The sequence below is a fragment of the Oncorhynchus gorbuscha genome, unplaced genomic scaffold (assembly GCF_021184085.1).
Source record: "Oncorhynchus gorbuscha isolate QuinsamMale2020 ecotype Even-year unplaced genomic scaffold, OgorEven_v1.0 Un_scaffold_8488, whole genome shotgun sequence".
Classification (NCBI taxonomy): domain Eukaryota; kingdom Metazoa; phylum Chordata; class Actinopteri; order Salmoniformes; family Salmonidae; genus Oncorhynchus; species Oncorhynchus gorbuscha.
The window spans coordinates 1-14,681 of record NW_025745634.1 but is presented as its reverse complement, the minus strand read 5'-3'; the positions used below and the strand labels follow the sequence as shown (position 1 = coordinate 14,681).

Genomic DNA, 14,681 nt, shown 5'->3' with positions numbered 1-14,681 from the left:
TATTATTTGTGTAGGAGAAATCGCTCCGTTTTGTTCATCACATTTGTCTAAGAAGAAAAAAATGAAAATTCAGTCATTACAACGCCAAACTTTTTTCCAAATGAACTCCATAATATCGACAGAAACATGGCAAACGTTGTTTAGAATCAATCCTCAAGGTGTTTTTCACATATCTATAAGTCATTCGTGGCATTTTGGTTTCTCCTCTAAATCACATGGGAAAATGCATGCAGCTGGAGATTACGCAATAATTTCGACGGAGGACACCAAGCGGGCACCTGGTAAATGTAGTCTCTTATGGTCAATCTTCCAATGATATGCCTACAAATACGTCACAATGCTGCAGACACCTTGGGGAAACGACAGAAAGTGTAGGCTCATTCCTGGCGCATTCACAGCCATTTAAGGAGACATTGGAACACAGCGCATTCAAAATCTGGGGCACTTCCTGTATGAAATTTCATCTTGGTTTCGCCTGTAGCATTAGTTCTGTGGCACTCACAGACAATATCTTTGCAGTTTTGGAAACGTCAGTGTTTTCTTTCCAAAGCTGTCAATTATATGCATAGTCGAGCATCTTTTCGTGACAAAATATCTTGTTTAAAACGGGAATGTTTTTTTATCCAAAAATTAAAAGAGCGCCCCCTATATCGAAGAAGTTAAGAACCAACGATATACTACGTTATTTGTACGATTTCTGACAATGCTAACATGTTTTTTTGTTTTTCTGATAGCCAGTTAAACGTTAGCTAACCTAAGACTGTAAACATTTTTTTTTTTTTACATAATTTGAAGCTCAAATTACATTTTTGAAAGATACCGTTTGTATGTGGAAATGTTGTGATTTGAATTTTGTATAATCACCTTCCAGTGTAAAATTACAAAGAAAAAAAAATGTTTTAATTGAGAAGTAGGGATTGCTGTCAAGCTAAAAAAGAAAGGAAATTCACAGGATCACCACAATGTCTACTCCACCCATGCTACACCAAGGTTTTCCATCACACAGCTTTGACCTACTACAGTAGCAATGTTGATGTATTGTACTTCTGTGTCTGCAGGTTTTTTTAGCATTCAAACCTTCTCAAGCAGCTTAATTCATACTCTTAGAGGAGGGTCTCCCACAATAATGTGATGTGTACCACATACAAGTTAAAGTATTGGAGTTGTCACACACCACACTAATCCCTTGACACTACCTTTTCAAGCTTTAAAAAATAAATATATATATGTTATTTGCAAGCAAGACCATCCTGCTAGTTTTGTCTTGTAGTAATGTGGCGCCCGTCTGTGGCGCCCGTCTGTGGCGCCCGTCTGTGGCGCCCGTCTGTGGCGCCCGTCTGTGGCGCTCTGTGGCGCCCGTCTGTGGCGCCCGTCTGTGGCGCCCGTCTGTGGCGCCCGTCTGTGGCGCCCGTCTAGTTCCTTAAACCTTTTTATTTTATGAACACATGTCATTGGGATTTTTTGACATTTTACTTCATAACATATATTTTCTGGTCAGTAGCACAACGTGTAACGGCCGATGGTGATGTGTTGGATACAGTCCCACAGATAGATAGATAGATAGATAGATAGATAGATAGATAGATAGATAGATAGATAGATAGATAGATAGATAGATAGATAGATAGATAGATAGATAGATAGATAGATAGATAGATAGATAGATAGATAGATAGATAGATAGATAGATAGATAGATAGATGGGTGGGTGGGTAGATAGATAGATAGATAGATGGTTTAAAATCAGTAGCATCTAGTGAAAAGTAACATGTGATATGTCCACAGAAGGAACAGTAGTGTTATTGCTGAAGCAAATGCATTTGATTACGGAACTCGGAGGAACTATCCCTTTAAACAATGTCTGTAACGTTTGTCCACCAGGCCAGGAGACGGCGTCCAAGCCCCAGAACAAGGCCGAGGTGCGGAGGCGTTACCTGATGGAGAAGTATGTGTGGAAGTGGAAACAGTTCATGAGGTCACGCTCCGAGGGTCTGTTCCCTCGGCTCCTCAAACTGGGACACAACAATTGGCTCAGACAGGTAAGGATACTCCCCTGCTCTTACAGCAGAACGGGGCGGCAGGGTAGCCTAGTGGTTAGAGCGTTGGACTAGCAACCGAAAGCAACCGAGCTTGACAAGGTACAAATCTGTCGTTCTGCCCCTGAACAGGCAGTTAACCCACTGTTCCTAGACCAGTTAACCCACTGTTCCTAGGCCAGTTAACCCACTGTTCCTAGGCCAGTTAACCCACTGTTCCTAGGCCAGTTAACCCACTGTTCCTAGGCCAGTTAACCCACTGTTCCTAGGCCAGTTAACCCACTGTTCCTAGGCCAGTTAACCCACTGTTCCTAGACCAGTTAACCCACTGTTCCTAGACCAGTTAACCCACTGTTCCTAGGCCAGTTAACCCACTGTTCCTAGGCCAGTTAACCCACTGTTCCTAGGCCAGTTAACCCACTGTTCCTAGGCCAGTTAACCCACTGTTCCTAGACCAGTTACCCCACTGTTCCTAGGCCGTCATTGTAAAATAAGAATTTGTTCTTAACTGACCTGCCTAGTTAAATAAAGGTATAAAATATCCTGTACTTAATCCCCACGATGTGTATCAAAGTTGTGTCGTGGAGGACATAATGTTTTAATGTTTTTAATGTTGATGATTATTTATTCATATTTTAAGCACAGCGAGGTGAAAATGGCGGGTAGGCCTTTCGCGCAAATGTTCCAAAATGTGATTTGCGGGAAAACACAGTTCTGAAACATGCTAGCAGTTTCATGGACAGAGATGGAAATATTTGTTAAGAATTTAGACCGAGGGAGAATCTAAAGATGCAACAACTATCGTTGGTTGCTATATGACAAAAAAGAATGTCTGGCAGCTAGACAATGGGGTGGGGGAAGTTGATTTGAAAACTAGTACAACAGGAGAGAGCACATGATGTCTTTCTAAAATAAAAATGTCCTTCACGTTTTCTATGGTAGGATTTTGGCTATAGGCTACTTTTTAAATAAGGTAAGACATGCCTCGTGAAGTACAGCACAGCCAGAAAGAGGACTGGCCACCCCACATAGCCTGGTTCCTCTCTAGGTTTCTAATCTCCACCCGGCACAGCCAGAAGAGGACTGGCCACCCCTCATAGCCTGGTTCCTCTCTAGGTTTCTAATCTCCACCCGGCACAGCCAGAAGAGGACTGGCCACCCCTCATAGCCTGGTTCCTCTCTAGGTTTCTAATCTCCACCCGGCACAGCCAGAAGAGGACTGGCCACCCCTCATAGCCTGGTTCCTCTCTAGGTTTCTAATCTCCACCCGGCACAGCCAGAAGAGGACTGGCCACCCCTCATAGCCTGGTTCCTCTCTAGGTTTCTTCCTAGGTTCCTGCCTTTCTACTGAGTTTTTCCTAGCCACCTTGCTTCTACACCTGCATTGCTTGCTGTTTGGGGTTTTAGGCTGGGTTTCTGTACAGCACTTTGAGACATCAGCTGATGTACGAAGGGCTTTATTAAATACATTTGATTTGAAGTAAAACGTCTACGTTTCAAACATTTAAGTAACAGGGAGAAATAGTGACGCTAATAACAGGCCTAATCGTCTACTGGTCGATGGAAAGGCATTTCCCGAAAACCTCCTCTATTAAATGTTAAGGAGCTACAAAGTAGTCTACCTGGAAAAATTATATCATGATTCTTTGCCTCAATCCAGTGGCCATTTTGATTTGCAAACTCCAACAACAACAGTGCCTAGGTACCTGTGCAGTTGAATTAAAGGGTTAGTGCACTCAAAAATAAAGATTTCTTATATTTTTGTGGTCTCCAGATGTGGTGTAACCATTGTTGTGGATTTACAACATCCAATGTTGTTGTTTTTCTTCTCAACAACAACACAAAAAAGTGAAACCTGGAGAGAGAGAGAGAAAAAACACAATGAAAATAATCTGAAATCTGTGAATTTCTGACGCCGTTCCCAGTCTCATTTATCTATTTAAATCGTAGGCCTACTATTAGCTAACTGGTACCATACAGCTCGGCTGTAAAAAGACCAATATGGGATCGACCATTTTAGCTCGTTCAAAGTCTACGTCACTGTTTGTCATAGTTTCACACTAGGGTTCTTTTCCTTGGCCCGGGCAAAGCGTTTAGGATTAGACTATTTACCAACCTCTCCAGGCAGCACTACACCACTCCGCTTTTACATTTGAAATTGAATGGAAAGGTTTTAAAAAAATATATATTTTTAAAAATAATAATTAAAATGATACGCTGCACCTTTCAATGAGACAACAAGGGACTGAGGTTCATGTAGCTGGTGTATGGACTCATATCACCTATTTTATTTTTAATTAAAAATTATAGCATTTTTCACTTCCATGCTTTAATTGTTTTACTGTCGTCTCCTCTGTCTCCCAGGTGCTGTTCACCCCAGCCACCCAGGCAGCGCGGCAGGCAGCCTGTACCATCGTTGAGGCCCTCACCTCCATCCCCAGCCGCAAGCAGCAGGTGCTGGACCTGCTTACCAGGTAAGAGGCCGTCTTCAGGTTGGGAAAGGTAGCACTGTTTTTAAAAAAGAATGAATATATATATATATATATATATATACTGTTAAAAAAAAAATATATATATATATACTGTTTAAAAAAAAAATATATATATACTGTTTAAAAAAATATATATATATGTACTGTTTAAAAATATATATATATATATACTGTTTAAAAAAAAATATGTGTATATATATATGTTTTCAACTTTCAAATTGACACGATGGGGAAATGATCTAAGGATCATGGTCATCAATGTGAGCGAGTTAGTATCAGTTAAGTTGGTTGGTTAACACTGGGTGTTAATTGTTAGTAGCTGGACCAGCTGCGATCTGCAGTGAAATATTGCCATCAATACTTAGTTTTTTTGTGCTAATATCCTGGCTTATATGTCAAACAGCTTTTCTAACAGGTATTTGTTTGTCCCTCAGTTACCTGGATGAGTTGAGCATCACTGTGTGTTTGTCCCTCAGTTACCTGGATGAGTTGAGCATCACTGTGTGTTTGTCCCTCAGTTACCTGGATGAGTTGAGCATCACTGTGTGTTTGTCCCTCAGTTACCTGGATGAGTTGAGCATCACTGTGTGTTTGTCCCTCAGTTACCTGGATGAGTTGAGCATCGCTGTGTGTTTGTCCCTCAGTTACCTGGATGAGTTGAGCATCGCTGTGTGTTTGTCCCTCAGTTACCTGGATGAGTTGAGCATCGCTGTGTGTTTGTCCCTCAGTTACCTGGATGAGTTGAGCATCGCTGTGTGTTTGTCCCTCAGTTACCTGGATGAGTTGAGCATCGCTGTGTGTTTGTCCCTCAGTTACCTGGATGAGTTGAGCATCGCTGTGTGTTTGTCCCTCAGTTACCTGGATGAGTTGAGCATCGCTGTGTGTTTGTCCCTCAGTTACGTGGATGAGTTGAGCATCGCTGTGTGTTTGTCCCTCAGTTACCTGGATGAGTTGAGCATCGCTGTGTGTTTGTCCCTCAGTTACCTGGATGAGTTGAGCATCGCTGTGTGTTTGTCCCTCAGTTACCTGGATGAGTTGAGCATCGCTGTGTGTTTGTCCCTCAGTTACCTGGATGAGTTGAGCATCGCTGTGTGTTTGTCCCTCAGTTACCTGGATGAGTTGAGCATCACTGTGTGTTTGTCCCTCAGTTACCTGGAGGAGTTGAGCATCACTGTGTGTTTGTCCTTCAGTTACCTGGATGAATTGAGCATCACTGTGTGTTTGTCCCTCAGTTACCTGGATGAGTTGAGCATCGCGGGGGAATGTGCAGCTGAGTATCTGGGTCTGTACCAGAAGCTCATCAAGCCTCCTCAATGGAAGGTGTACCTGGCTGCCCGAGGAGTCCTGCCCTACATCGGAAACCTCATCACCAAGGAAATAGCCAACCTGTTGGCTCTGGAAGAGGCCACGCTCAGCACAGACCTGCAGCAGGGATACGCCCTCAAGAGCTTGACTGGTATGTGACGCGGTTCATTCACCTAAACCCAAGGCGCTTGTATTAACTGGTCTTAAAGGGAGAGTTGACTCAAATAAAACATCACCATGACTTTCCACTTACACTATATATTACAGCAGTATGTGGACACCCCTTCAAATGAGTGCATTCAGCTATTGGTGCCGTTGGTGACAGGTGTTTTAAATTGAGCACATTGGCAGTAGAATGGCCTTACTGAAGAGCTCAGTGACTTTCAACGTGGCACCGTCATAGGATGCCACCTTTCCAACCAGTCAGTTCGTCAAACAAGCATTTCGCTACACTCGCATTAACATCTGCTAACCATGTATGTGACCAATAAAATTTAATTTGATATGACATTTGTGCCCTGCTAGAGCTTCCCGGTTAACTAAGTGCTGTTATTGTGAAGTGGAAACGTCTAGGAGCAACAACGGCTCAGCCGTGAAGTGGTAGATCACACAAGCTCACAGAACGGGACTGCTGAGTGCTGTAGCGCGTTAAAAATATTCTGTCCTTCGTTGCAACACTCACTACCGAGTTCCAAACTGCCTCTGGAAGCAACTTCAGCGCAAGTACTGTTCGTCGAGAGCCGTGAAATGGGTTTCCATGGCGGAGCAGACGCACACAAGTCTAAGATCACCGTGCGTAATGCCAAGCGTCGGCTGGAGTGGTGTAAAACTCTCCGCCATTGGACTCTGGAGCAATGGAAACGCCTTCTCTAGAGTAATGATTCACGCTTCACCATCTGGCAGTCCGACAGACGAATCTGGGTTTGGCGGATGCCAGGAGAATGCTACCTGCCCTAATGCATAGTGCCAACTAAAGTTTGGTGGAGGAGGAATAATGGTCTGGGGCTGTTTTTCATTGTTCGGTCTAGGCCCCTTAGTTCCAGTGAAGAGTCATCTTAACGTTACAGTATACAATGACATTATAGACAATTCTGTGCTTCCAACTTTGTGGCAACAGTTTGGGAAGGCCTTTCCTGTTTCAGCATGACAATGCCCCTTTGCACAAAGCAAAGTCCATATAGAAATGATTTGTTGAGATCGGTGTGGAAGAACTTGACTGGCCTGCACAGAGCCCTGACCTCAACCTCATCGAACAGCTTTGGGATGAATTGGAATGCCAACTGCGAACCAGCGCTAATCGCCCAACATCACTAATGCTCGTGGCTGAATGGAAGCAAATCCCCTGCAGAAATGTTCCAGCATCTAGTGGAAAGCCTTCCCAGAAGAGTAGAGGCTGTTATAGCAGCAATGTTCCATCATCTGGTGGAAAGCCTTCCCAGAAGAGTGGAGGCTGTTATAGCAGCAATGTTCCATCATCTAGTGGAAAGCCTTCCCAGAAGAGTGGAGGCTGTTATAGCAGCAATGTTCCAACATCTAGTGGAAAGCCTTCCCAGAAGAGTGGAGGCTGTTATAGCAGCAATGTTCCATCATCTAGTGGAAAGCCTTCCCAGAAGAGTGGAGGCTGTTATAGCAGCAATGTCCCAACATCTAGTGGAAAGCCTTCCCAGAAGAGTGGAGGTCATTATAGCAGCAATGTCCCAACATCTAGTGGAAAGCCTTCCCAGAAGAGTGGAGGCTGTTATAGCATCAATGTCCCAACATCTAGTGCAAAGCCTTCCCAGAAGACTGGAGGCTGTTATAGCAGCAAAGGAAGGGGGGGAAGAACTCCATATTAATGCCTGTGATTTTGTAATGAGATGTTTGAAGAGCAGGTGTCCACATACTTTTGGTCATGTAGTGTACCTTGGCTTTAGTCGATTCACCAAGATATTTATCTAATACGGATACTTTGTTTTGCTAGAATGATGAAAAAAACGATAAGCTTTGATGATATGTTAATATGATCCCCGTGCGTGTCTTCTAGGCTTACTGTCGTCCTTTGTTAATATGATCCCCGTGCGTGTCTTCTAGGCTTACTGTCGTCCTTTGTTAATATGATCCCCGTGCGTGTCTTCTAGGCCTACTGTCGTCCTTTGTTAATATGATCCCCGTGCGTGTCTTCTAGGCCTACTGTCGTCCTTTGTTAATATGATCCCCGTGCGTGTCTTCTAGGCCTACTGTCGTCCTTTGTTAATATGATCCCCGTGCGTGTCTTCTAGGCCTACTGTCGTCCTTTGTTAATATGATCCCCGTGCGTGTCTTCTAGGCTTACTGTCGTCCTTTGTTAATATGATCCCCGTGCGTGTCTTCTAGGCCTACTGTCGTCCTTTGTTAATATGATCCCCGTGCGTGTCTTCTAGGCCTACTGTCGTCCTTGTTAATATGATCCCCGTGCGTGTCTTCTAGGCTTACTGTCGTCCTTTGTTAATATGATCCCCGTGCGTGTCTTCTAGGCTTACTGTCGTCCTTTGTTAATATGATCCCCGTGCGTGTCTTCTAGGCCTACTGTCGTCCTTTGTTAATATGATCCCCGTGCGTGTCTTCTAGGCCTACTGTCGTCCTTTGTTAATATGATCCCCGTGCGTGTCTTCTAGGCCTACTGTCGTCCTTTGTTAATATGATCCCCGTGCGTGTCTTCTAGGCCTACTGTCGTCCTTTGTTAATATGATCCCCGTGCGTGTCTTCTAGGCCTACTGTCGTCCTTTGTTACTGTCGTCCTTTGTTAATATGATCCCCGTGCGTGTCTTCTAGGCCTACTGTCGTCCTTTGTTAATATGATCCCCGTGCGTGTCTTCTAGGCCTACTGTCGTCCTTTGTTAATATGATCCCCGGCGTGTCTTCTAGGCCTACTGTCGTCCTTTGTTAATATGATCCCCGTGCGTGTCTTCTAGGCCTACTGTCGTCCTTTGTTAATATGATCCCCGTGCGTGTCTTCTAGGCCTTACTGTCGTCCTTTGTTAATATGATCCCCGTGCGTGTCTTCTAGGCCTACTGTCGTCCTTTGTTAATATGATCCCCGTGCGTGTCTTCTAGGCCTACTGTCGTCCTTGTTAATATGATCCCCGTGCGTGTCTTCTAGGCCTACTGTCGTCCTTTGTTAATATGATCCCCGTGCGTGTCTTCTAGGCCTACTGTCGTCCTTTGTTAATATGATCCCCGTGCGTGTCTTCTAGGCCTACTGTCGTCCTTTGTTAATATGATCCCCGTGCGTGTCTTCTAGGCCTACTGTCGTCCTTTGTTAATATGATCCCCGTGCGTGTCTTCTAGGCCTACTGTCGTCCTTTGTTAATATGATCCCCGTGCGTGTCTTCTAGGCCTACTGTCGTCCTTTGTTAATATGATCCCCGTGCGTGTCTTCTAGGCCTACTGTCGTCCTTTGTTAATATGATCCCCGTGCGTGTCTTCTAGGCCTACTGTCGTCCTTTGTTAATATGATCCCCGTGCGTGTCTTCTAGGCCTACTGTCGTCCTTTGTTAATATGATCCCCGTGTCTTCTAGTACTGTCTCCTTTGTTAATATGATCCCCGTGCGTGTCTTCTAGGCCTACTGTCGTCCTTTGTTAATATGATCCCCGTGCGTGTCTTCTAGGCCTACTGTCGTCCTTTGTTAATATGATCCCCGTGCGTGTCTTCTAGGCCTACTGTCGTCCTTTGTGGAGGTGGAGTCCATCAAGCGTCACTTTAAGAGTCGTCTGGTGGGCACGGTGCTGAACGGCTACCTGTGTCTCAGGAAACTAGTGGTGCAGAGGACCAAGCTCATCGACGAGACCCAGGACATGCTGCTGGAGATGCTGGAGGACATGACCACAGGTATAAAGCTAGTTAATATATAGACCCAGGAGGACATGCTGGAGGACGTGACCACAGGTATAAAGCTAGTTAATATATAGACCCAGGAGGACATGCTGCTGGAGATGCTGAGGACATGACCACAGGTATAAAGCTAGTTAATATATAGACCCAGGAGTACATGCTGCTGGAGATGCTGGAGGACATGACCACAGGTATAAAGCTAGTTAATATAGACCCAGGAGGACATGCTGGAGGACGTGACCACAGGTATAAAGCTAGTTAATATAGACCCAGGAGGACATGCTGGAGGACGTGACCACAGGTATAAAGCTAGTTAATATAGACCCAGGAGGACATGCTGGAGGACATGACCACAGGTATAAAGCTAGTTAATATAGACCCAGGAGGACATGCTGGAGGACGTGACCACAGGTATAAAGCTAGTTAATATAGACCCAGGAGGACATGCTGGAGGACGTGACCACAGGTATAAAGCTAGTTAATATAGACCCAGGAGGACATGCTGGAGGACGTGACCACAGGTATAAAGCTAGTTAATATAGACCCAGGAGGACATGCTGGAGGACGTGACCACAGGTATAAAGCTAGTTAATATATAGACCCAGGAGGACATGCTGGAGGACGTGACCACAGGTATAAAGCTAGTTAATATATAGACCCAGGAGGACATGCTGGAGGACATGACCACAGGTATAAAGCTAGTTAATATATAGACCCAGGAGGACATGCTGGAGGACGTGACCACAGGTATAAAGCTAGTTAATATAGACCCAGGAGGACATGCTGGAGGACATGACCACAGGTATAAAGCTAGTTAATATATAGACCCAGGAGGACATGCTGGAGGACGTGACCACAGGTATAAAGCTAGTTAATATATAGACCCAGGAGGACATGCTGGAGGACATGACCACAGGTATAAAGCTAGTTAATATATAGACCCAGGAGGACATACTGGAGGAAGTGACCACAGGTATAAAGCTAGTTAATATAGACCCAGGAGGACATGCTGGAGGACGTGACCACAGGTATAAAGCTAGTTAATATATAGACCCAGGAGGACATGCTGGAGGACATGACCACAGGTATAAAGCTAGTTAATATATAGACCCAGGAGGACATGCTGGAGGACATGACCACAGGTATAAAGCTAGTTAATATAGACCCAGGAGGACATGCTGGAGGACATGACCACAGGTATAAAGCTAGTTAATATAGACCCAGGAGGACATGCTGGAGGACATGACCACAGGTATAAAGCTAGTTAATATAGACCCAGGAGGACATGCTGGAGGACGTGACCACAGGTATAAAGCTAGTTAATATAGACCCAGGAGGACATGCTGGAGGACATGACCACAGGTATAAAGCTAGTTAATATAGACCCAGGAGGACATGCTGGAGGACATGACCACAGGTATAAAGCTAGTTAATATATAGACCCAGGAGGACATGCTGGAGGACGTGACCACAGGTATAAAGCTAGTTAATATAGACCCAGGAGGACATGCTGGAGGACATGACCACAGGTATAAAGCTAGTTAATATAGACCCAGGAGGACATGCTGGAGGACGTGACCACAGGTATAAAGCTAGTTAATATAGACCCAGGAGGACATGCTGGAGGACATGACCACAGGTATAAAGCTAGTTAATATAGACCCAGGAGGACATGCTGGAGGACGTGACCACAGGTATAAAGCTAGTTAATATAGACCCAGGAGGACATGCTGGAGGACGTGACCACAGGTATAAAGCCAGTGCTTTCTTTCCATTCTCTAGGGACCGAGTCTGAGACCAAGGCCTTCATGGCTGTGTGTATTGAGACAGCCAAGAGATACGACCTGGATGACTACAGAACACCGGTGTTCATCTTTGAGAGACTCTGCAGCATCATCTACCCGTAAACGGCTTCTTCTCTGTTCCTGCTCTAACTCAAGTCTATGGTTCAATTCTCTTTCCTTGATTCCTTGCGTGCTCTTTCCTTGCCTCTTTCTCAAAACGCATTGGAGAGGTTTGAGGGAAGGGGACCTTGGACCTTCTCTAATACAGTTGAGAAGAAAGCGAAGAGATGGGAAGCAAGGAAGAGGACGCAAAGGAATCACAGAAAGATGAATTGATAGCCTTTGTGTTTCTAGGAATGCATTGCATGGCGTAACTGAATCTCCTCCTCTTCCTCCTCCTCCTCCTGCTCTTCCTCCCCTCCTCTACCTCCTCCACTCCTCCTGCTCTTCCTCCCCCTCTAACTTCTCTCCCTCCTCCCTCCTCTAACTTCTCTCCTCCTCTTCCTTCTCCTCTTCCTCCCCCTCTAACTTCTCTCCTCCTCTTCCTCCCCTCTCCAGGAGGAAAACGAGGTGACAGAGTTCTTTGTTACCCTGGAGAAGGATCCTCAGCAGGAGGACTTCCTGCAAGGCCGTATGCCTGGTAATCCGTGCAGCAGCAACGAGCCAGGTATCGGACCCCTGATGAGGGACATCAAGAACAAGATCTGTCAGGACTGTGACCTGGTGGCCCTGCTCGAGGACGACAGTGGCATGGAGGTAGGAAACCATAGATTTCTCCTGTAGCTACAACACTGTGCCAACTGGTTGTTTTGTTGTTGTCCAAGACACTGTTTATTCTTGCACATAGTCACGTTTTGCTGTGCTGTTTTCCGGGGATTGCTGTCCTGTGCTGTTTCGGGGGATTGCTGCTGTAAAACACAAGAAGATGGGAGATGGTTCTCCGCCTCGTTTCTAATCGTCTCCTCTCTATTTGTTTTATCATAGCTTCTGGTGAACAATAAGATCATAAGTTTGGACCTGCCTGTGGCGAGGTTTACAAGAAGGTGTGGTGCCCTACCAGCAGCAGGTGACAAACTCTTCACTATTTTATTTTCCAACTGTATTTTCAAACAACGATTGAGGTTGTTTAGGCTTGTTTGTGAAGTGTGTTGTTAACCTTGGGTTTTTTGTCTGTCAGGGAGAGCCCATGAGGATCATATATCGTATGAGGGTCTCCTTGGGGCATACTGAAGAGTTCATCGAGTCTCTGGACTCTACCACAGATGAAGAGGAGGATGAGGAGGAGGTGTATAAGATGGCAGGAGTGGCTCAGTGTGGGGGGCTGGAGTGTATGCTCAGCAGACTGTCTGGCATCAGGGACTTCAAACAGGGAAGACACCTGCTCACTGTGAGTAGGACATGGAACAGAATACTACATTATATATTGGTTCTAGTTCATTATAGTTTCAGGAAATGCAACATTTACATTGTAGTCCAGAGACTAGTTATTACCATTATTATATAATAATTACATTGTAGTCAGAGACTAGTTATTACCATTATTATATAATATTTACATTATAGTCAGAGGCTAGTTATTACCATTATTATATAATATTTACATTGTAGTCAGAGACTAGTTATTACCATTATTATATAATATTTACATTGGAAGTCAGACTAGTTATTATATAATATTTACATTGTAGTCAGACTAGTTATTACCATTATTATATAATATTTGTTGGATCAGACTAGTTATTATATAATATTTACATTGAGTCAGACTAGTTATTATATAATATTTGTTAATTGGTCAGACTATAGTTATTACCATTATTATACATAACATTTAATAATGGCAGTAACAAGTCATTGACAACATTTACAATTGCTGTGGGATTATTTGCAATACTATTTCAATAGTTAGGGTTTCAGATGTTTTTATTTTATTTTACATTTGAAAAATTTCCATTAAAAATTTGCCTCAGGCCTCCCGGGTGGCTCAGTAGTTGGGGCGCTGTACTGCAGCGCCAACTGTGCCACCAGAGACTCTGGAGTTCGCGCCCAGGCTCTGTCGTAACCGGCCGCGACCGGCGAAGTCCGTGGGGGCGACGCACAATTGACATAGTGTCGTCCGGGTTAGAGAGGGCTTGGTCGGTAGGGATATTCTTGTCTCATTGCGCACCAGCGACTCCTGTGAGCCGGGCGCAGTGCACACTGACCAAGGTTGCCAGGTATACGTGTTTCCCTCCGACATATTGGTGCGGCTGGCTTCCGGGTTGGATGCGTGCTGTGTTAAGCAGTGCGGCTTGGTTGGGTTGTGTTTCGGAGGACGCATGAGTCATTCAACCTTCGTCTCCGGAGTCTGTACGGAAGTTGTAGATGAGACAAGATAGGAACTACTAATAATTGGATACTATGAAAATTGGGGAGAAAACATACTTTTTTTTTGTTGCCTCAGTCATGTCAGTACAACGATAGTGTTTTTTTAGACATATTTCAGAATTTCCCCATTTACTGTAGAAAATAACTCTCCTCTGTCCCCTTCCCAGGTGCTGCTGAAGCTGTTCAGTTACTGTAGAAAATAACTCTCCTCTGTCCCTTCCCAGGTGCTGCTGAAGCTGTTCAGTTACTGTAGAAAATAACTCTCCTCTGTCCCCTTCCCAGGTGCTGCTGAAGCTGTTCAGTTACTATAGAAAATAACTCTCCTCTGTCCCTTCCCAGGTGCTGCTGAAGCTGTTCAGTTACTGTAGAAAATAACTCTCCTCTGTCCCCTTCCCAGGTGCTGCTGAAGCTGTTCAGTTACTGTAGAAAATAACTCTCTCCTGTCCCCTTCCCAGGTGCTGCTGAAGCTGTTCAGTTACTGTAGAAAATAACTCTCCTCTGTCCCCTTCCCAGGTGCTGCTGAAGCTGTTCAGTTACTGTAGAAAATAACTCTCCTCTGTCCCCTTCCCAGGTGCTGCTGAAGCTGTTCAGTTACTGTAGAAAATAACTCTCCTCTGTCCCTTCCCAGGTGCTGCTGAAGCTGTTCAGTTACTGTAGAAAATAACTCTCCTCTGTCCCCTTCCCAGGTGCTGCTGAAGCTGTTCAGTTACTGTAGAAAATAACTCTCCTCTGTCCCTTCCCAGGTGCTGCTGAAGCTGTTCAGTTACTGTAGAAAATAACTCTCCTCTGTCCCTTCCCAGGTGTTGCTGAAGCTGTTCAGTTACTGTAGAAAATAACTCTCCTCTG

At 44.7% G+C, this 14,681-nt stretch overlaps 1 pseudogene; it reads left to right on the top strand.

Annotated features, from left to right (window-relative positions):
- Positions 1–1,272: 1,272 nt before the first annotated feature.
- LOC124019380 lies at positions 1,273–14,603 on the top strand (annotated as a pseudogene).
- Positions 14,604–14,681: the final 78 nt, after the last annotated feature.